This window comes from Mesoplodon densirostris, chromosome X (assembly GCF_025265405.1).
Source record: "Mesoplodon densirostris isolate mMesDen1 chromosome X, mMesDen1 primary haplotype, whole genome shotgun sequence".
Taxonomy (NCBI): domain Eukaryota; kingdom Metazoa; phylum Chordata; class Mammalia; order Artiodactyla; family Ziphiidae; genus Mesoplodon; species Mesoplodon densirostris.
Genome location: NC_082681.1, coordinates 74916661 through 74938169, shown reverse-complemented (window position 1 = coordinate 74938169; position 21509 = coordinate 74916661). Strand labels below are relative to the sequence as shown.

Here is a 21509-nt window from a genome sequence, read left to right as displayed (position 1 = left end):
AAGAGACAAGAGACTGTTTCTTGCCTCTTTGTTTCCTGGTGCGCGAGAAGAGGGGATTAAGAGCACTGCTTAAAGGAGCTCCAGAGACAGGTGGGAGCCGTGGCTATCAGAGCAGACCCCAGAGACAGGCATGAGATGCTAAGGCTGCTGCTGCAGCAACCGAAAAGCCTGTGTGCAAGCACAGGTCACTATCAACACCTCACCTCCTGGGAGCCTGTGCCTATAAAAGATACACAAAAGAAAACGAAAAGAATTAAAGAATACCACTACAAAAAAATCCAACAACAACCAAACACAAAGGAAGCAAAAAAAGTGGGACAAAAGAGCTATAAGACAGAACACAATTAACGAAAATGGCAATAGCTAAATCCTTATCTATCAATAATTACTTCAAATTTTAATGGACACATTCTCCAACCAAAAGACAAAGAATAGCTAAATGTGTCAAAATACCAGTATCTAACTACATGCTGTCTTACAAGAAACTCACTTTAGACTTAAAGACACACATAGGCTAAAAGTGAAAAGGATAGAAAAATATATTCCATGAAAATGGTAACCATATCAGACCAAATAGACTTTAACTCAAAAACGAACGGTCACAAGAGACAAAATAGGACATAATATAATGATAAAAGTTTCAATTCACCAGGAAGATGTAACAGTTATAAATATATATGTACCCAACATCAGAGCACCTAATATATATAAAGCAACATTTGACAGAAATGAAGGGAGAAATACATAGTAACACATTAATAACAGGAGACTTCAATACCCCACTTTCAATAATTGATAAAACATATATGCATTCAACAAAATGAGAGAACCTGAACAACACTACAGACCAAATGGACCTAACAGACCTAACAGACAAATGAAAATGTTCCATGTAACAGCACCAGAATACACATTCTTCTCAACAGCACAAAGAACATTCTCCAAGATAAATCACCAATTAGGTCATCTGTTTTGTTAAAACAGATCTTAACAAATTTAAGAAGATTAAAATCATACAAAGTATCTTCTCTGACCTAAACAGACTGAAATTAGAAATTAAAAGGAGAAGGAAAAAAATACAAATTGGACCACAGTAAAATATCACTTAACACTTCTTAGGATGGCCATTATGAAATAACCAACCAAACAAACAAAAAACCAAGTGTTGGTGAAGATATGGAGGAACTGGAACCCTGTACACTGTTGGTAGGAATGTAAATTGGTGCAGCTGCTACAGAAAACTATATGAAGGTTCCTCAAAAAATTCAAAATAAAACTACCACATGATCCACCAATCCCAGATCTGAGTATTTATCCAAAAGAATTGAAATCAGGTACCTGAAGAAATATTTGCATGCCCATATTCACTGCAGCATTACTTGGGATAGCCAAAATTCAGGAAGCAACCTAATTGTTCATCAATGGATAACTAGATAAAGAAGGGATGATACATCCAAACAATGGAATATTTTTCACCCTTAAAAAAGAAATCTTGGGGCTTCCCTGGTGGCGCAGTGGTTGGGAGTCCGCCTGCCGATGCAGGAGACACGGGTTCGAGCCCTGGTCTGGGAGGATCCCACATGCCGCGGAGCAACTGGGCCCGTGAGCCATGGCCGCTGAGCCTGCGCACCTGGAGCCTGTGCTCCACAACAGGAGAGGCTGCGATAGTAAGAGGCCCGCGCACCGCGATGAAGAGTGGCCCCCGCTTGCCACAACTAGAGAAAGCCCTCGCACAGAAACGAAGACCCAACACAGCCATAAATTAATTAATTAATTAATTAAAAAAAAAAAAGAAAGCCATGGTGGCTGCATAAGAAAAAAAAAAAAAGAAATCTTGGAAATTCCCTGGCAGTCCAGTGGTTAGGACTCCATGCTTTCACTGCTGAGTGTCCAGGTTCAATCCTTGGTCGAGGAACTAAGATCCCACAAGCCACAGAGCATGGCAAAAAAAGAAAAAAGAAATCTTGTCATATGTGGTGACATGAATAAACCTGGAAGATATCATGCTAAGTGAAATAAGCCAGTCACAGAAGGACTAACACTGCATAATGCCACTTATATGAGGTATCTAAACTAGTCAAACTCACAGAAGCAGAAAGTAAAGTGGTGGTTGCCATGGACAGGGAGAAGGAAGAAATGGAAAGCTGATAACATGCATAAAGTTTCAGTTATGCAAAATGAAAAAGTCTTGGAGATTTCTCATAAAACTTTGTGCTTAAAATTAACAGTATTGTACTGCACACTTAAAAATTTGTTAAGAGGGTGGATCTCAGGCTATGTGTTTTTACAACCACAATAGAGGAAAAAATAGTTTAAAAACATGATGGAGGAGATAACAGGGCAGTAGAAGCATAATATTTTCATCTTGAATTCTCACATTACAAACAGATAGGATAACTATAAAAAACAAAGAACAGAACTTATGAACAAAATATACAACAAAACTAAGACATAAGAAGTCCCACTTGAACCTCATAATACAACCACAAGGAGATAAACCACCAACAGCAACATGATCTGCATGGTAACAGCAATTCTATGGTAATAAGCAGATACCATATGCAGACCTGAGAACAGGAAATAAACACATAGTACTCACTGGAAAACACAGTGGCCAAATTAGGAACAGTAGGTGAAATTGGAAGGGCTTTTGTCAATTCCAATAGTGGATGAATGCAAGCAGTCTGGGATAATAAGTTCTAAAGGAGCTGGAGCAGTCTAATCCCATGAACTCTCAAAATTGACTAACAAAGGCTCCTTTTTAAGACACCATGAGGACAAACTGCTTTAAGTGTAATTAAAATTGGGCAGGACAAGGACAATAGAAAGAAAGAAAAAGAAGACCCAGACAAAAGTAAGGGTAGGGAAGGGAGACAGGATACCACAGAAAAAAAAGGTGAAAAAACACAAAATGGAGCTCTGTGTAGTTAGAAAACCTAGCTGAACCAAACTTCCTTCTAAAAGCTCAGGCAAAGTAACTTCACATAAAAACAAACAACAGAAAGCTATCAAGATCAAACCCCATACAAAATTAGCATAAAAAATACAAAAGAATGAGAATGACACAGCTATAGAAAAGGAAAGCACAACAGAAAAATATGCTTGTAAAACAGATCAAAACGAGAAATTATCTCAAAATATGCTAAAATTTTTGAGAAACAGACACAAAATATGAAAGAACATATATCAGAATTGGACAAACTCAGGAATAAGATGAGAATTTAATAAGAACTAAAGAATTAGAAATTTTTTAAATTTCAGAAATAAAGCCCAAATTAAAAGGAACACAAGAGCAAACACACAAGGACAAACAACAAATAATTTCTTAAGAAAAGCAGAAGGTGAAAAGGAAGAAAATATTAATAACCCAAAATAAATGAGACAAAAGGATTCAAGAAAAAGTGACACAACTGAATATAGGAAAAGAAGGTCCAGCATATGAATAACAGATGTCCCTGAAAAGAAAATTAAAACATATTTCTCGATTTCAAAATTTACTACAAAACTATAGTAATTAAGACAAGGTAAAAACAAATTAACAAAACTACAAAAAAAAAGACAAGGTGGTACTGGCATAGAGACAGAAATATAGTTCAACAGAACAGAACTGAAAGTCAGAAATAAACCAATAAATTTACTGTTGGTTTATTTTTGACAAGGGTGTCAAGAAAAACAAATGGGAGAAAAAATACTCTTCAACAAATGGTCTTGAAGCAACTGGATACCCACATGCAAAAGAATGAATTGGACCACTTCCTTAGCTGTACACAAATGACATACACACACACACACACACACACAAACCTCAAAATGGATTGATTACCAAATTATAAGAATATGAACTATAAAATTCTTAGAAAAAACATATATAGGACAATTTTTAGTTTTTGCTTTTGTTGCCTGTGCTTTTGGTGTCACATTCAAAAACTTTTTGTCAAGAGCAATGTCAACAAGCTTTTTCCTGTGTTCATCTAGGAATTTTATGATGTTATTTATTATGTTTAATCCATTTTGAGTTGAATATTGTGTATGGTGTAAGATAAGGGTCCTAAATTCATTCTTTTGCATGTGAATATACAGTTTTCCCAACATCATTTACTAAAGACATCATCCTTTCCCCATTTTGTATTTCTGGTGCCTTTGTTGAACAGTAGTTGACCATACATGCCTGGGTTTATTTCTGGGCAAATCAAGCAACATAATACACATTAACTAGACAAGGGATAAAACTCATATGATCATCTCAATAGACACAGAAAAAGCATTTGACAAAATGCAACATGCATTTATGATAAAAATTCTCAACAGGGGCTTCCCTGGTGGCGCAGTGGTTGAGAGTCCGCCTGCCGAGGCAGGGGTTCATGCCCCGGTCCGGGAAGATCCCACATGCCGCGGAGCAGCTGGGCCCGTGAGCCGTGGCTGCTGAGCCTGCATGTCCGGAGCCTGTGCTCCGCAACGGGAGAGGCCACAACAGTGAGAGACCCGCGTACCGCAAAAAAAAAAAAAAAAAAAAATTCTCAACACAGTAGGTATAGCAGAATATACCTCAACATAATAAAAGCCATCTATAACATACCCACAGCTAACATCATACTCAGTGGAGAAAAGCTGAAAGCTTTTTCTCTCAGATCAGAACAAGATAAGGATGCACACTATCATCACTTTTATTGAACACAGTATTGGAAGTCCTAGCTACAGCAATTAGGCAACAAAAAGAAAAAAAAGGATTCCAATTTGGAAAGGAAGAAGTAAAACTGCTACCATCTGCAGATGACAAGCCATTATATACAGTAAGTGCCCTACATATGAACCTTCAAGTTGCAAACTTTCAAAGATACTAACGTGTATCTGGTTCCAGCAAGGAAGCAGAACCTGTGCCATCAACGTCAGGTGTGAGTGAAATTGCAGCTTGCCCTCCGTCTCCTATTGCTGAGGATCCTTCAGCTCTACCATCTCCAACCTCCTCTCCCTCCTCCAGCCAGTAACTCTTCTTGCCTGTTCACTTGATGCCAGCCCTTGTATGCCAGCTGTTGTACTGTACTACTGTACTTTTCAAGGTATTGTACTGTAAGATTAAAAATGTTTTCTTCCTCTTTTGTGTTTGTTTGTTTTTTATGTATTATTTGTGTGAGAAGTATTATAAAGCCATTACGGTACAGTACTATATAGCCGATTGTGTTAGCTGGGTACCCAGGCTAACTTTGTTGGACTTACAAACAAATTGGACTTACAAACGCACTCTTGGAATGGAACTCGTTCATATGTAGGGGACTTACTGTATAGAAAACCCTAAAGACTCCTCCAAAAACCTGTTAGAATAAATGAGTTCAGCAAAGTTGCAGGATACAAAAATAATAGATAGAAATCAGTTGTGTTTCTATATACACTAATAATGAGTTATCAGAAAGAGAAAACAATCCCATTTACAACTGCATCAAAAAGAATAAAATACCTAGGAATAAATTTAACCAAGGAGGTGAAAGACTTGTACTCTGAAAACTGTAAGACACTGATGAAACAAAACTGAAGAAGGAACAAATAAATGAAAAGATATATCATTCTCATGAATTGGAAAAATTAATATTGCTAAAATGTCCATATTACCAAAACTGATCTATAGATTCAATGCAATCCCTATTAAAATACCAATGGTATTTTTCACAGAACTAAAACAAATAATCCTAAAATCTGTAAGGAATGACAAAAGACCCAGAATAGCCAAAGCAATCTTGAGAAAGAAGAACAATCCTGAGGCATCATGCTCCCAGACTTGAAACTATACTATAAAGCCATAGTAATTAAAAGTGTACGGTACTGGCATAAGAACAGACACATAGATCATTGGAACAAAATAAAGAACCCAGAAACAAACCCATGCATATATGGCCAATTAATCTATGACAAAGGAGGAAAGAGCATATAATGGAGAAAAGACAGTCTCTCCAATAAAAAGTGTTGGGAAAACTGGACAGGTACATGCAAAAGAATGAAACTGGATCCCTTTTTTACAACGTCCAAAAAAATTGACTTGAAATGGATTAAAGATTTGAATGTAAGAACTGAAGCCATAAAACTCCTAGAAGAAAGCATAGGCAGTAAGCTCTCTGACGTCAGTCTTAGCAATATGTTTTTGGTCTTATCTCCTCAGGCAAAGGCAACAAAAGCAAAAATAAATAAATGGAACTACATCAAACTAAAGAGTTTTTGCACAGTGAAGGAAACCATAAAAAAAAAAGCAACCTACTGAATGGGAGAAGATATTTCCAAATCATTTATCTGATAAGGGGTTAATATCCAAAAAATTCATGAAAAACGTATACAACTTAATATCAAAAAAGCAAACAACTTAACTTAAAAATCAGCAGAACACATGAAGAGACATTTTTCCAAAGATATATACATGGCCAACAGGCACAAAAAGGATTCTTGACATCACTAATTATCGGGGAAATGCAAATCAAAACCACAATGAAATACTGTCTCATACCCGTCAGAATGGCTATTATCAAAAAGACAAAAAAATAACAAGTGTTGGCAAGGATGGGGAGAAAAGGGAACCCTCATGCAATATTGGTGGGAATGTAAATTGGTACAGCCACTATAGAAAACAGTATTGGGGTTCCTCAAAAAATTAAAAATAGAACTACCATATGATCCAGCAATTCCACTCCTGGGTATTTATCCAAAGAAAACACTACTTAGAAAAGATATACGTACCCCTATGTTAACTGCAGTATTATTTTCAATAGCCAAGATATGGAAACAACCTAAGTATCCATCAATAGAAGAACAAGTAAAGAAAATGTGTTTTATATCTATACACAACAGAATGTTATTCAGCCACAAAAGAAGAATGAAATCTTGCCACTTGTGACAACATGGATTGGACTTAGAATTATGCTAAGTGAAATAAGTTAGAGAAAGACAATTACCATATGATTTCACTTATATGTGAAATCTAAAAAACAAACAAGTGAATGAACAAAGTAAAAACATACTCATAGATTCATGAAAACAAACTGGTGTTTGCCAGGGGAAAGTGGGGTTGGGTGGTGGGCAAAATATTTGAACAGGATTATTAAGAGGTATAAACTTCCAGTTACAAAATAAATAAGTTACGGGGATGTAATACACAGCATAGGGAATACAGTCCATAATAGTGTAATAACTGTATGGTGAGAGATAACTAGATTTATCATGGTGACCATTTCAAAATGTATATAAATCAAATCACTATGATGTAGATCTGAAACTAATATAATATTGTATGCCAATTATACTTCAATTTTTTAAAAAACTGGCATAATATTGTATGCCAATTATACTTCAATTAAAAAAATATTTCAGCTGGTTTTCAATGTCCTGATGACAGAGAAGCCCAGGAAAAAAGAGAAAATGACAGCTTTATCTATCCCTGTGTTTTTCCTGATTTTCCTCTCTCAGGAGTCCTTACATCAGAATCCCTGAAAGAGGTGAGTAAGTGTTAAACACATAAGATGTAGTAAGACAAACATTATTCTAGAAATTAAGAGATTTTGGTTTTAAGTCTGATTCATTCATTATCTCTTTATGCTACCAGGCATATGATTCTTCAGTTTCTCATTTGTAAGATTCGCAAAATGGAGAAGATTACCCCTAAAGGCTATTTGAATGCTAACATCCAATGAATCTATGATTCATGTGTAATCACTTCATGTACTTAAAAAAGCAACTGCCTTTGCTGGCAATTAAAACATTAGCTAACAGCCATTTGAAATGTCATCCAAAAGTAAATAAAGTTTACTTAAATGAAATTTGGATAGAATACAATATCTGGCCTTCCCATATGACTATGAGTGAAATCTTTGATTCACAGAAATTTTATAAAGTGAAAAATCTCACACAAAGTTCTTACGCAATTTCAAACAGTAATAAATCAAAATCGAAAGTAAACTTATTAAAAGACAACTACATTACATAATTATACATGTTTTTAGACCACGTAATGAAATTAAGTATATTAGTATGTTATATTATATGATAGTATGTGCTCTGAATACTCATTTAAAAACCACACCAGCTCTAAAAAAAAAAATCACTTGCTCTTCAGTTTCTCTATCATACGTGCCAACTTAAAATATTAAAGTATGAAAGTTAATATGAAGGGATTAATAAACACTGATATGGTGATTGCTCAGATACAGGTGCTCATTAACAGAATTAGTATCCTTATGAAAAAGACCCCAGAGGAATCCCTCAGCCTATCCACCATATAAGGATACAGTGAGAAAACAGCTGCCCATGAATCAGGAAGTGGGTCCTCAACAGACACTGAATTTCCTGGCACCTTGATCTTAAGACTTCCCAGCCTTCAGAAGTGTGAAAAATAAATTTCTGTTGTTTATAAGCCACCAATCTATGGTATTTTATTGGAGCAGCCTGAACTTAGACAATCTCAAATAAACAACCTTACTTTTCACCTCAAGGGTAGACAAAGAACAAACTAAACCCAAAAATAGCAGAAGGAACGAAATAATAAAGACTAGAGCAGAAATAAATCAAATAGAGGATATAGAAACAATAGAGGGAATTCCCCGGTGGTCCAGTGGTTAGGACTTGGTGCTCTCACTACCAGGGACCCAGGTTCGATCCCTGGTTGGGGAACTAAAATACCACAAGCCACACAGTGTGGCCAAATAAAAATAAAAACAATAGGAAAAAAAATCAACAAACTGAGAAAATACTTGTAAATCATATGTCTGATAAGGATTAATATCCTGAATGAAGAACTCCTACAACTTAGCAACAACAACAACAAAACCAAACAACTCAATCAAAAACTAAGTAAAAGATTTCAACAGACATTTCTTCAAAGAAGATATATAATGGGCAATAAGCATATGAATAGATGCTCAACATCATGAAATATGAGAGGAATGTAAATGAAAATCAAAATGAGATACCACCTCACACCTCTTAGGGTGGCTATCATCAAAAAGCAAACAAAACAGGGGCCTCCCTGGTGGCGCAGTGGTTAAGAGTCCGCCTGCCGATGCAGGGGATGCGGGTTCATGCCCCGGTCTGGGAGGATCCCATATGCCGCGGAGCGGCTGGGCCCGTGAGCCATGGCCGCTGGGCCTGCGCATCCGGAGCCTGTGCTCCGCAACGGGAGAGGCCACAACAGTGAGAAGCCCACATACCGCAAAAAGAAAAAAAAAAAAAAAAAAAAAGCAAACAAAACAAACAAACAAAACAGAAAATAACCAGAGTTGGAAGGATAATGAGAGATTGGAATCCTTGTGCATTGTTGGTGAGAGTATCAAATGGTGCAGTCACTGTAGAAAATGCTATGGCAGTTCCTCAAAAAACTAAGAACAGGGTTACTATGTAATCCAGCTGTTCCACTTTTGGGTGTATAACTAAAACAATTCAAAGCAGGGACTCAGGCATCTGTACATCCATGTTTACAGCAGCATTATTCACAATAGCCAAATGGTGGAAGCAACCCGAGTGTCCACTAACAGATGAATGGATAAACAAAATGTAGTATATGCATAAAATTGAGTGTTATTCAGCCTTAAAAAGGAAGGAAATTCTGACACATGCTACAACATGGATAAATCATAAAGACATTATACTAAGTGAAAAATACCAGTCACAGGAAGACAATATAAATATTGTATGATTCTACTTATATGAGGTACCTAGAGTAGTCAAATTTAGAGACAGAAAGCACAGACACGTCATTTTACTGAGCTTCACAGAAGAGTTTTTGTTTTGTTTTGTTTTTTAACAAACTGAAGGTTTGTGGCAATCCTGCATTGAGCAACTCTATCAGCAACATTTTTTCCAACAGCATTTGCTCACTTCGTTTCTCTGTGTCACATTTTGGTAATTCTCACAATATTTCAAACTCTCCACCAGAAAAAAGATTATGACTCACTGAAGGCTCAGATGATGGTTAGGATTTTTGAGCGATAAAGTATTTTTTTAATTAAGGCATATACGTTTTTTACACATAATGCTATTGCACACTTAACAGACTACTGTATAGTGTAAATATAACTTTTATATGCACTGAGAAGCCAAAAAATTCATGTGACTAGCTTTGTGATACTTGCTTTATTGTGGTGGTCTGGAACCAAACCTGCAATATCTTCAAGGTATGCCTGTAGAATGGTAGTTGCCAGAGGTAGGAAAAGCGGGGGAATAGGGATATTTCCTATTCTACAAACTACAAACTAATAGGGAAATTAGTTTGTAGTTAGTGGGTACAGAGTATCAGTTGGGGAAGCTGAAAAAGTTCTGGAGATGGATGGTGGTAATCACTGCATGACAATGTGAATATACTTAATGCAACAGAACTGTACACTTCAATATGGTCACAGTGGTAAATTTTATGTTACATATGTTTAAGTACAATAAAAATAACCAAATTTAAAAAAACAGAATGTATAGGATGCAGTGAAAACAGCGCTCAGAAAGTTACAGCACTAAATACCCACATTAAAAATGAACAAAGATCTCAAATAAATAACCTAACGTTACATCTTAAGTAACTATAAAAAGAAGAGTAAACTAAACCTAAAGATACCAGAAAGAAGGAAATAATAACAATTTGAGTGGAGATAAATGAAATAGAGAAGAAAAGAACAATAACGGCAATCAACAAAAGCAAAAGTTGGTTCTTGGAAAACACCAACAAAATTGACAAACTTTTAGTTAGAATGACAGACACAAATAACTAAAATCAGAAATGAAAGGAGAAACATTACTACAGGCCCTACAGAAATAACAAGGATAAACAATTGTATGGCAATACATTAGATGACCTAGATAATAAGGACAAATTCTTATTATAATAAAAATTACCAAACTTAAGTTATTTCAAGAAGACATAGAAAATCTGAACAGACCCACAACATATAAAGACATTGAATCAGCAATACAAAACTTCCCAACAAAGTCCTTGACCATATGGCTTCACTGGTGATTTCTATCAAGCATTTTGAAAAGAAATAACTTAAATCTTTCTCAAACTCTTTCCCAAAAATTGAAAGGGAAGGAACACTTCCTATCTCATTCTATAAGGCTAGCATTACTCAGATACCAAAGATAAAGACATTAGAAGAAAACTAAATACCAAAATCCCTTATGAACATAGATGTAAATACTCTTGACAAAATACTAGCAAACTGAATCAAGAAGTATGTTAAAAGGATTATATACCATGATCAGGTGGGATTTACCCCAGGAAAGGCACAGCGGTTCAACATAAGAAAATCAATTAATATAATACACAACAGTAATAGAATAAAGGGGAAAAACCCCACTTGATCATCTCAATTGATACAGAAAAAGCACTTGACAAACCCAACACCTTTTTGTGATAAAAACCCTCAGAGAACTGAGAATAGAAGGAAACTTCTTCAACATGATAGACCACGTAAAAACCACAGCTAACATAATATTCAGTGGTGAAAAACTGAACGTGTTCCCCTTAAGACATGGACAACAGCTTTTAACTACTGCTACTCAATACTGTACTGGAAGTTCTAACCAGAGCAATTAGGAAAGAAAAAGAAGGTGGTTGGGGAGGAGGGAAGTTAGAGGACACATACTTACTGATTTCAATGTCACCTGCAAAGCTACAATAATTGAAAGTGCAGTACTGACATAAGGATAGACATAGAGACTAGTGGAATAGAATTCATAGTGCAGAAATAAACCCACACAGTGATGGCAACTGATTTTTTTTTTTTTTTTTTTGCAGTACGTGGGCCTCTCACTGTTGTGGCCTCTCCTGTTGCAGAGCATGGGCTCCAGACGCGCAGGCTCAGGGGCCATGACTCACGGGCCTAGCCACTCCGCGGCATGTGGGATCTTCCCGGACCGGGGCACAAACCCATGTCCCCTGCATCGGCAGGCAGACGCTCAACCACTGCGCCACCAGGGAAGCCCAGCAACTGATTTTTGACAAGGGTGCCAAGTCCATTCCATGGGGGAAAAAAGTCTCTTCAACAAATGATACAGTAACAACTGGATATCCACATTCAAAAGAATGATCCTGGACCCCTACCTCAAATCATATATAAAAAGAAGAGCTAAAACCATAAAACTCTTAGAAGAAAACATAGAGGGAAATCCTCATTACCTCAGATTTGGCAATAGATATACGAGTGGCCAACAAACACATGAAAAGTTTCTCAATCTCATTAGTCATTAAGGAAAAGCAAATAAAAACCACAATATGGTTCCACTTCACATTCACTTGGATGGCTATATCAAAAATGCCCCCCCTCAAAAAAAGACCAGAAAATAAGACACGTTAGAAGGGATATGAAGAAACTGGAAACTTCATACACTGCTCGTAGGAATACAAAACGCTGCTGTGGAAAACAGTCTTGCACATCCTAAAAAAGTTAAACACAGAATTACCATATGATCCTGTAATTCCACTCCTGGATATATAATCAAAAGAATTGAAAACAGGACCACCTCAATATATAGAGCAAATACTAACAGAACTAAAAGGAGAAATAAAACAATAGTTGGAGACTTTAATACCTACTCCTGATAACAGGTAGATCATCCAGACAGAGAATCAATAAGGAAATAGCAGATGTGAACAACACGATAGGCCCAATGGACCTAAAAGACATAAATAGAACACTCCATCTAACAGCAGCAGAACAGGCATTCTTCTCAAGTGCACAGAGAACATTTTCTAGGATAGATCATATGTTAGGCCACAAAATTAGTCTTAGCAGATTTAAGAAGACTGAAATCATACCAAGTATCTTCTCACACCACAATGGTATGAAACCAGAAATCAATAACAAGAGGACAACTGGAAAATTCACAAATACATGGAAATTAAACAAAATATTCCTGAACAACCAATGGATCAAAAGAAAAAAATTAAAAGGGAAATTTAAAAATACCTTGAGACAAAAGTGAAAACACAACATACTAGAACCTATGGGCTGCAGCAAAAGTAGTTCTAAGAACTTATGGGCTGCAGCAAAAGTAGTTCTAAGAGGGAAGTTTATAGTAATACACATTGAGGAAAAAGAAACACTTGAAATAAACAACCTGACTTTACACCTCAAGGAAATAAAAAAATAAAAACAAAGCCCAAAGTTAGCAGAAGGAAGGAAATAATACAGATTAGAGGAAAATTAGAGAGCAAGAGAACAGGAAAGATTAACAAAACCAAAAGTTGGATCTTTAAAAAGACAAAACAAAAGTGACAAACCTTTAGCTAGACTAGCCAAGAAAAACTGAGGCCCCAAATAAATAAAATCAGAAATGAAAGAAGAGACATTACAACTGATATCACAGAAATACAAAAGATCATAGGAGACTAACAAATTGGACAACCTAGAATAATGGATAAATTCCTAGAAACATAAGATCTACCAAGACTGATCAGGAAGAAACAAAAATTACAGTATGGTGACTATAGATAATAATACTGTATTTTACAGTATTAACTTGAAGAACAAGGGTTTGAATTGTTAGGGTACACTTATATGAGAATTTTTTTCAACAGTAAATACTACAGTACTACACAATCTTCAGTTGGTTGAATCCACAGATGCCAAACTGTGGATATGGAGGAACTGCCTATAGAGAAGGCCAACTATAAGTTATATGCAGATTTTGAACTGTGCAGAGAGTTGGCACCCCCAGCCCCCACATTGTTCAAGGGTCAAGTGTATATTTGAAGGTTGCATAGAGAGTAATTTTGAAAGTTCTCATCACAAGAAAAAAACACTGTAACTATGTAAGGTGATGGATGTTAACTAATTGTGGTAATCATTTCACAATATACACATATATCAAATAATTATGTTATATACCTTAAATTAATACATAATATGTCAATCATATCTCAATAAAACTGGAAAAAAAGAAAAAAAAATTGAAAACAGGTCCTCAAACAAGTATATTACATGTACATGCTTGTTTCTTTTTTTTTTTATAAAGCTAGAAGCATGTATTTTTTTAATAAAAATGACACACACCCAAAACAAAAAATAAGATTGTTTGATAATATATTCAGAAGTGTTAATGTTAAAATAACAATTCTTTCCATACATATTCAGTAAAATTTGTGCATATATTTAATAAAGTTTTTAGTGACAAAACATTCGGCTTTTCTTCCTCCCTCCCTTCATTCCTTTGTTCCTTTGTCTCTTTGTTCTTTCTCCTTTTCCCTTCCTTCCTTCCTGTCTATTTTGTTCATTTTTGGAAAACAATGAGATATGAGGTTGTCATTCATATTTAGATTAGTGTTGGGGAAGGGTTTTTCTTTCTTAACTTTTCCTTGGGTTTTTTTTTTAATTAGTTTCTGCTTTATAACAAAGTGAATCAGTCATACATATACATCTGTTCCCACATCCCTTCCCTCATGCATCTCCCTCCCTCCCACCCTCCCCATCCCACCCCTCCAGGCAGTCACAAAGCACCGAGCTGATCTCCCTGTGCTCTGCGGCTGCTTCCCACTATCTATCTACCTTACGTTTGGTAGTGTATATATGTCCATGCCTCTCTTTCGCTTTGTCACAGCTTACCCTTCCCCCTCCCCATATCCTCAAGTCCATTCTCAAGTAGGTCTGTGTCTTTATTCCCGTTTTAACCCTAGGTTCTTCATGACATTTGTTTTTTAAATTCCGTATATATGTGTTAGCATACGGTATTTGTCTTTCTCTTTCTGACTTACTTCACTCTGTATGACAGACTCTAGGTCTATCCACCTCATTACAAATAGCTCAGTTGCGTTTCTTTTTATGGCTGAGTAATATTCCATTGTATATATGTGCCACATCTTCTTTATCCATTCATCCGATGATGGACACTTAGGTTGTTTCCAGCTTCGGGCTATTGTGAATACGGCTGCAATGAACATTTTGGTACATGTCTCGTTTTGAATTATGCCTAGTAGTGGGATTGCTGGGTCATATGGTAGTTCTATTTTTAGTTTTTTAAGGAACCTCCATACTGTTCTCCATAGTGGCTGTACCGATTCACATTCCCACCAGCAGTGCAAGAGTGTTCCCTTTTCTCCACACCCTCTCCAGCATTTATTGTTTCTAGATTTCTTGATGATGGCCATTCTGACTGGTGTGAGATGATATCTCATTGTAGTTTTGATTTGCATTTCTCTAATGATTAATGATGTTGAGCATTCTTTCATGTGTTTGTTGGCAGTCTGTATATCTTCTTTGGAGAAATGCCTATTTAAGTCTTCTGCCCATTTTTGGATTGGGTTGTTTGTTTTTTTGCTATTGAGCTGCATGAGCTGTTTATAAATTTTGGAGATTAATCCTTTGTCACTTGCTTCATTTGCAAATATTTTCTCCCATTCTGAGGGTTGTCTTTTGGTCTTGTTTATGGTTTCCTTTGCTGTGCAAAAGCTTTGAAGTTTCATTAGGTCCCATTTGTTTATCTTTGTTTTTATTTCCATTTCTCTAGGAGGTGGGTCCAAAAGGATCTTGCTGTGATTTATGTCATAGAGTGTTCTGCCTATGTTTTCCTCTAAGAGTTTGATAGTTTCTGGCCTTACATTTAAGTCTTTAATCCATTTTGAGCTTATTTTTGTGTATGGTGTTAGGGAATGATCTAATCTCAAACTTTTACATGTCCCTGTCCAGTTTTCCCAGCACCACTTATTGAAGAGGCTGTCCTTTCTCCACTGTACATTCCTGCCTCCTTTATCAAAGATAAGGTGACCATATGTCCGTGGGTTTATCTCTGGGCTTTCTATCCTGATCCACTGATCTATCTTTCTGTTTTTATGCCAGTACCACACTGTCTTAATTACTGTAGCTTTGTAGTATAGTCTGAAGTCAGGGAGCCTGATTCCTCCAGCTCCTTTTTTCGTTCTCAAGATTGCTTTAGCTATTCGGGGTCTTTTGTGTTTCCAAACAAATTTTGAAATTTTTTGTTCTAGTTCTGTGAAAAATGCCAGTGGTAGTTTGATAGGGATTCCATTGAATCTGTAGATTGCTTTGGGTAGTAGAGTCATTTTCACAATATTGATTCTTCCAATCCAGGAGCATGGTATATCTCTCCATCTATTTGTATCATCTTTAATTTCTTTCATCAGTGTCTTATAATTTTCTGCATACAGGTCTTTTGTCTCCTTAGGTAGGTTTATTCCTAGATATTTTATTCTTTTTGTTGCAATGGTAAATGGGAGTGTTTTCTTGATTTCATTTTCAGATTTTTCATCATTAGTGTACAGGAATGCCAGAGATTTCTGTACATTAATTTTGTATCCTGCTACTTTACCAAATCCATTGATTAGCTCTAGCAGTTTTTCGGTAGCATCTTTAGGATTCTCTATGTATAGTATCATGTCATCTGCAAACAGTGACAGCTTTACTTCTTCTTTTCCAATTTGGATTCCTTTTATTTCCTTTTCTTCTCTGATTGCTGTGGCTAAAACTTCCAAAACTATGTTGAATAAGAGTGGTGAGGGTGGGCAGCCTTGTCTTGTTCCTGATCTTAGTGGAAATGGTTTCAGTTTTTCACCATTGAGGACAATGTTGGCTGTAGGTTTGTCATATATGGCCTTTATTATGTTGAGGAAAGTTCCCTCTATGCCTACTTTCTGCAGGGTTTTTATCATAAATGGGTGTTGAATTTTGTCGAAAGCTTTACATGCTTGTTTTTAACAGCAAGATTCACAATAGCCAATAGGTAGAAACAGCCCAAAGGCCTTCAACAGATGAATGGATTAAAAATTGTGGTATATACATGCATATACAAAGAAATAATATCCAACCATTAAAGGGATGAAGTACTGATACATTCTACAATGTAGATGAACCTCGGAAAGATTATGCTAAGTGAAAGAAGCCAGACACAAAAGGTCACGTGTTGTATGATCCCATTCATATGAAATATCTAGAACAGATAAATCCACAGAGACAGGATGCAAACTGATGGGGGCTGGGGGAAGGTAGGAATGGGGAGAAACTGCTTAACAGATAAGGAGTTTCACTTTGGAGCAATGGAAATGCTTTGGAATGATGGCTGCACTACATTGTGAATATATTAAATGCCACTGAATTGTTGACTTTAAAATTATTATTTTCATATTATACAAATTTCACCTAGTAATTTTTAATAAGTAATCTATTACAGAATTATATCAAGGGCATTTAATCAGAACAAATGAAAAGTTGGACGCACATTTCTGAAAATACAATTTATCAAATAAAATAATAATCACAATTAAATGGCCTCGCTGGTCTTATGTGAAATTAGCATTCCTAGATAAAAGCTTATTAAATTTTCTTAGCAAAGTCAGTAAATACATTTATTTGTGGATACTGGCAATCCCCAGAACTTAGAACTGATTATGTTTTAAAAATGTATAGTCATCTAGCATCTAGATCTTCATGTCTACATACCATTTTCCAATAAAAGGCACAGGGTTCCTTGTAGAAAAGGATGATTTCAAGGCCAGGTCAGGGAAAATATAAGAGGAACCTGGAACACTGTGTGGTGCCAGAAAGAAAGGAAGTACTGAAAAAGGATGGGGGCATGTCCAAAGGACACAAGAGCCAATCTAAAGGAGCTTCCAGTGGCCCAGAGCTAGGACAACTAGAACAAGAAAATAAAAATTGAGAGTATTAGATGGTAGTCCATAGAATATAGTTCATTAACATCTATGAGTTCAGCCTGATATAAATAAATAAGTAAAAATATAAATGAGGGAGAAGGCAACAGCTCTTCTTTACAGAAGTCCCATTAACAAATGCAGAATGAAGGAAACAAAAAAATGTATTCAGGCAAACACCACAGTAATAACTGTTGTAGATATGCTAATATTAGCTGGTGAAAGTTTGAGGAGAAACATGACATTTGCATATACTCAAAGAATCTCCCTCAAGGTGTTTTTTAATTACAAAGGAGAAAATAGTATTTTTCACTGGAGAAACCCAGTAGATACCACCATAACCATTCAATAGAGGTTAACACCACCAGTAATAAGACATATCAACATTATGTACCCCCTGATATGATGCACTGAAAAGGACATAGCTTAATGTTTTACTGCTTAAGACACTGTAACATGGCTTCTACCACCATATCACCACTCTGTTTTTTATCAGGAATACTAAATGAGCAACTAATTGCTAAATTCAATAACATCTTGCGTATTCATCTTACATACCCTCTCTGTCGCATAATACTATTAACCATTCCTTCCTTTCTAAAACCCTCTCCTCTCTTGGCTTCTAGGATATCTATCTATCCCTATTCCTTGAACCTCTCTGGCCACTGCATATTCTCCTTCTTGAACTATACTTCATTTAAATTTTGGCAGTCTCAGGAGTGTCTTCCTTAGTTCTCTATTTATTTCTCATTCTAAATAGTCTCCAGAAGGTATCCATGGCCACTATAAAAAAAATTACTTCCACGATGATTCTCAAACTTTACCTCAAGTCCAGATCTCTTTCTTGAGTACCTACCCCATACATACAACTGTTCATTAGACATTTTCATCATGATGTCTCATAGATAGCTTAAACTCCACATATCCCAAGCTGAACTCACCATTTTCTCTAACTTCTCCAACTCCTCAAATTTGTTCCTCCCCATCTTAGTTAATAGCATCACTATCCACCCAGCTGCCTAAGCCAGACACCCAGGAACTACACACTTTATTTTTTCTTTACCCTCTATCAAACCACTCAGTAACTCCTATCAACTTTACCTCCTAAATATCTCTATAATCAGTGTCATAGCCTTAGTTGAGATTGTCATCCCTTCTTACCAATATTACCATTAAACTCTCTGATGTTCCATTCAAACCAAATGTCTCCCTACCTCCAATCTTGTCCACTTTCAATCCACCCTCCAAACTACAGCTTTTCCAAAGAACACATGTTATTTAATACCTTGTGCCCTAAAATGCCCTTTTCTCATTCATCCACCAGACCAGTATCTACCTACACATCCTTCAATATTCATCTATAAATTGTTTGTTTGGAAAGTTTTCCATGACCTCTCTAGACTGAGGGTGGTTCCCCTCAAAAACCCTGCACACATATCTACTAAAGCACTTACCACACCTTATTTTGAATAGTTGGTTACCTGTTTTCTCCTCTAAATCGTGATTCCCTGGAGGGCAAAGGCTATGCCTTGTTCATGGTTGTAGCCCCAGTACCTAGTACAATGTCTGCCAAATGGCAGGTAACTGATAAATGTTTGTTAAAAGACTGGCTGAAGATGGTGGCATGTTCTTTTTGTAAATGTAAAGCTGTGACAGGCAGTGGTAAACTCTAGAAAGACAAGTATAGTATGATTTTGCTACTTTTGTATCTATGATCATATTCTAAGCTAGTAATATATAAAAATTCATTTAAAAGATAATTTTACAATAGGTTTATTTAAATAGATTTCCTCTAGCTATTCATCAAAGCAATAGATTGTAGTTGCACAAAAGATCCTAAATAAGAACTAAAATTCATCAGAGTTGTAAAAAGTAGAGCTAGCAAGATGAAGGGGAAAGAGATGAGTGAAAGGACCTGGGGCGTAGTGTCAGTTCTGTCACTGATTAGCTAGGATGTAACTGGACTGCTTGAGAAGTATTCAAAACAGAAACAACGATAGTAGCCTAACCACATGAGCTCTATCGGCAAACCCCACAAAATCCATTACCAAAAATGGTGTTTTACTACAGAACCACACACCAAGATTGCAATGGCAAAAGTTTAAAGCACTTTACAGTTCACAAACTGCTTTCATATCTGTCATTCTCTTGATCCTCCCCAGAATAGTGGAAGATAGGTCTTATTCAAATGTCCATTTTATAGCCTAAAAACACCGAGATTAAGATAAAGTAGCTAAAACAAAGTAATACTCTCCTGATTCAAAACCTTTCAAAATCTTTCCATGATATTAGACTGATTGGTGACAAATCCTGACAACACTTCCTCATGACAGGAAGTGCAGGCCCTTATCACTTCTCTTCTATATTACTTCAGTATCCTCCTAACTGATGTCCCTATCTACAATCCCTGCCTATTTCCAATCTATCCTTCAAGCTGCAGGCAGAATCATATTGCTAAAACAAATTTGATAATATTATCCCTACTTAAAAATTATATTCTAGGCCAGCCATGTCCAGTAGAACTTTCTGTGATTATGAAAATGTTTGTATCTGTGTGGTCAAATACAATAGCCACTTAGACACATGTGGCTATTGAGCACTTAAAATATGTCTAGTGTGACTAAGCTACTAAGTTTCAAATTTTATTTAATTTTAATTGAAATTTAAATAGCCACATGTGGCTAATGTCTACTGTATTTGAAAGTATAGCTCTAAGCAATAGGAAGCCTTTATTTATTTTTTTTTCTGATCCTGGTGAAAACCAATGAATAAATAAATAGGTTATACTTACTTATTAGACAAAAAGTTTTAGAGCATAACTGCTTTTTGTTCTTTTCTCCTTTTCAGTGTTTTCTAATCTTTCAGTAGCTGGTATGTACTGTTTTGGTAAATTTTTTGTAAATACAAGAACTTGATTTTGAAAAAAGAAACATGAGTATAGATCTTTATTAGGCAGCATCAAATATGCAGAATACCTATGTTACATAGAAACTGAAGAAACCACTGAAATAAAGAGGAAATACTGGGACTCAATCTTCAAAAATCCCCCAATTCCCCAGTAAAATGATAACCAAAACTGGCTAAACCTAAAAGCTGCAGAACACTTCCAGGAAAGCTTCTTAAACATGTTAAAGACTGTTTTACATTACAAAAAATAATCATTAAGTCATATGCAAGAATGCTAAAATGCATTACTAGTAGACAAAACAAACCAGAGTTCAATAAATGAACATATTAATACAACCTATTCAAAAAGATCAGACCACCAACTGAAAAGCTTAAATATGAAATTTTTTCATTATAAAAACAAGTATATCAAACAATGCCAAACTAGAATGACAAGTGAAAGTTCATTTTTACTGTCCTCTGGCCTCCCAACCCATCCCCTCTCCAGAGGCGTGTTTGCAGTATATGCTTCCAGTTTTCTATGTATTTACATACACACACACTGGCATGGACTGAATTGTGTCTCCTCCAAATTCATGTTGAAGTCCTAACCCCCAGTGTCTCAAATGTGGCTGTATATGGAGATAGGGCCTTTAAAGATGTTTATTAAGGTTAAGCGAGGTCATTAGGGTGGGACCTATCTAATATGACTGGTATACTTATAAGAAGAGATTAAGACACAAACTTGCACAGAGAAAAGGCCTTGTGAGGACAGAGAAGACAGCCATCTGCAAGCCAAGGAGAGAGGTCTCAGAAGAAATCAACCCTGCCAACACCTTATCTCAGACTTCTAGCCTCCAGAACTGTAAGAAAATAAATTTCTGTTGTTTAAGCCACCCAGTCGATGGTACTTTGTTATGGTAACCCTAGCAAACTAATACACACACACACACATACAAACAGCTGTTAAGTCATCATAGTTAAGAATGGTTGAAGAAAGAGTTCACAC

General features: G+C 36.1%; 1 protein-coding gene and 1 non-coding gene across 2 annotated transcripts in view; one reads left to right on the top strand and one right to left on the bottom strand.

The window, feature by feature from the left end:
* Positions 1-21509, bottom strand: part of ABCB7 (ATP binding cassette subfamily B member 7) — a 149600-nt gene that overhangs the window by 109352 nt on the left and 18739 nt on the right. The gene's annotated exons all lie outside the window — the stretch shown is intronic.
* Positions 8571-8643, top strand: TRNAE-CUC (transfer RNA glutamic acid (anticodon CUC)). The gene has a single exon. It is a non-coding gene; the product is annotated as a tRNA-Glu (tRNA).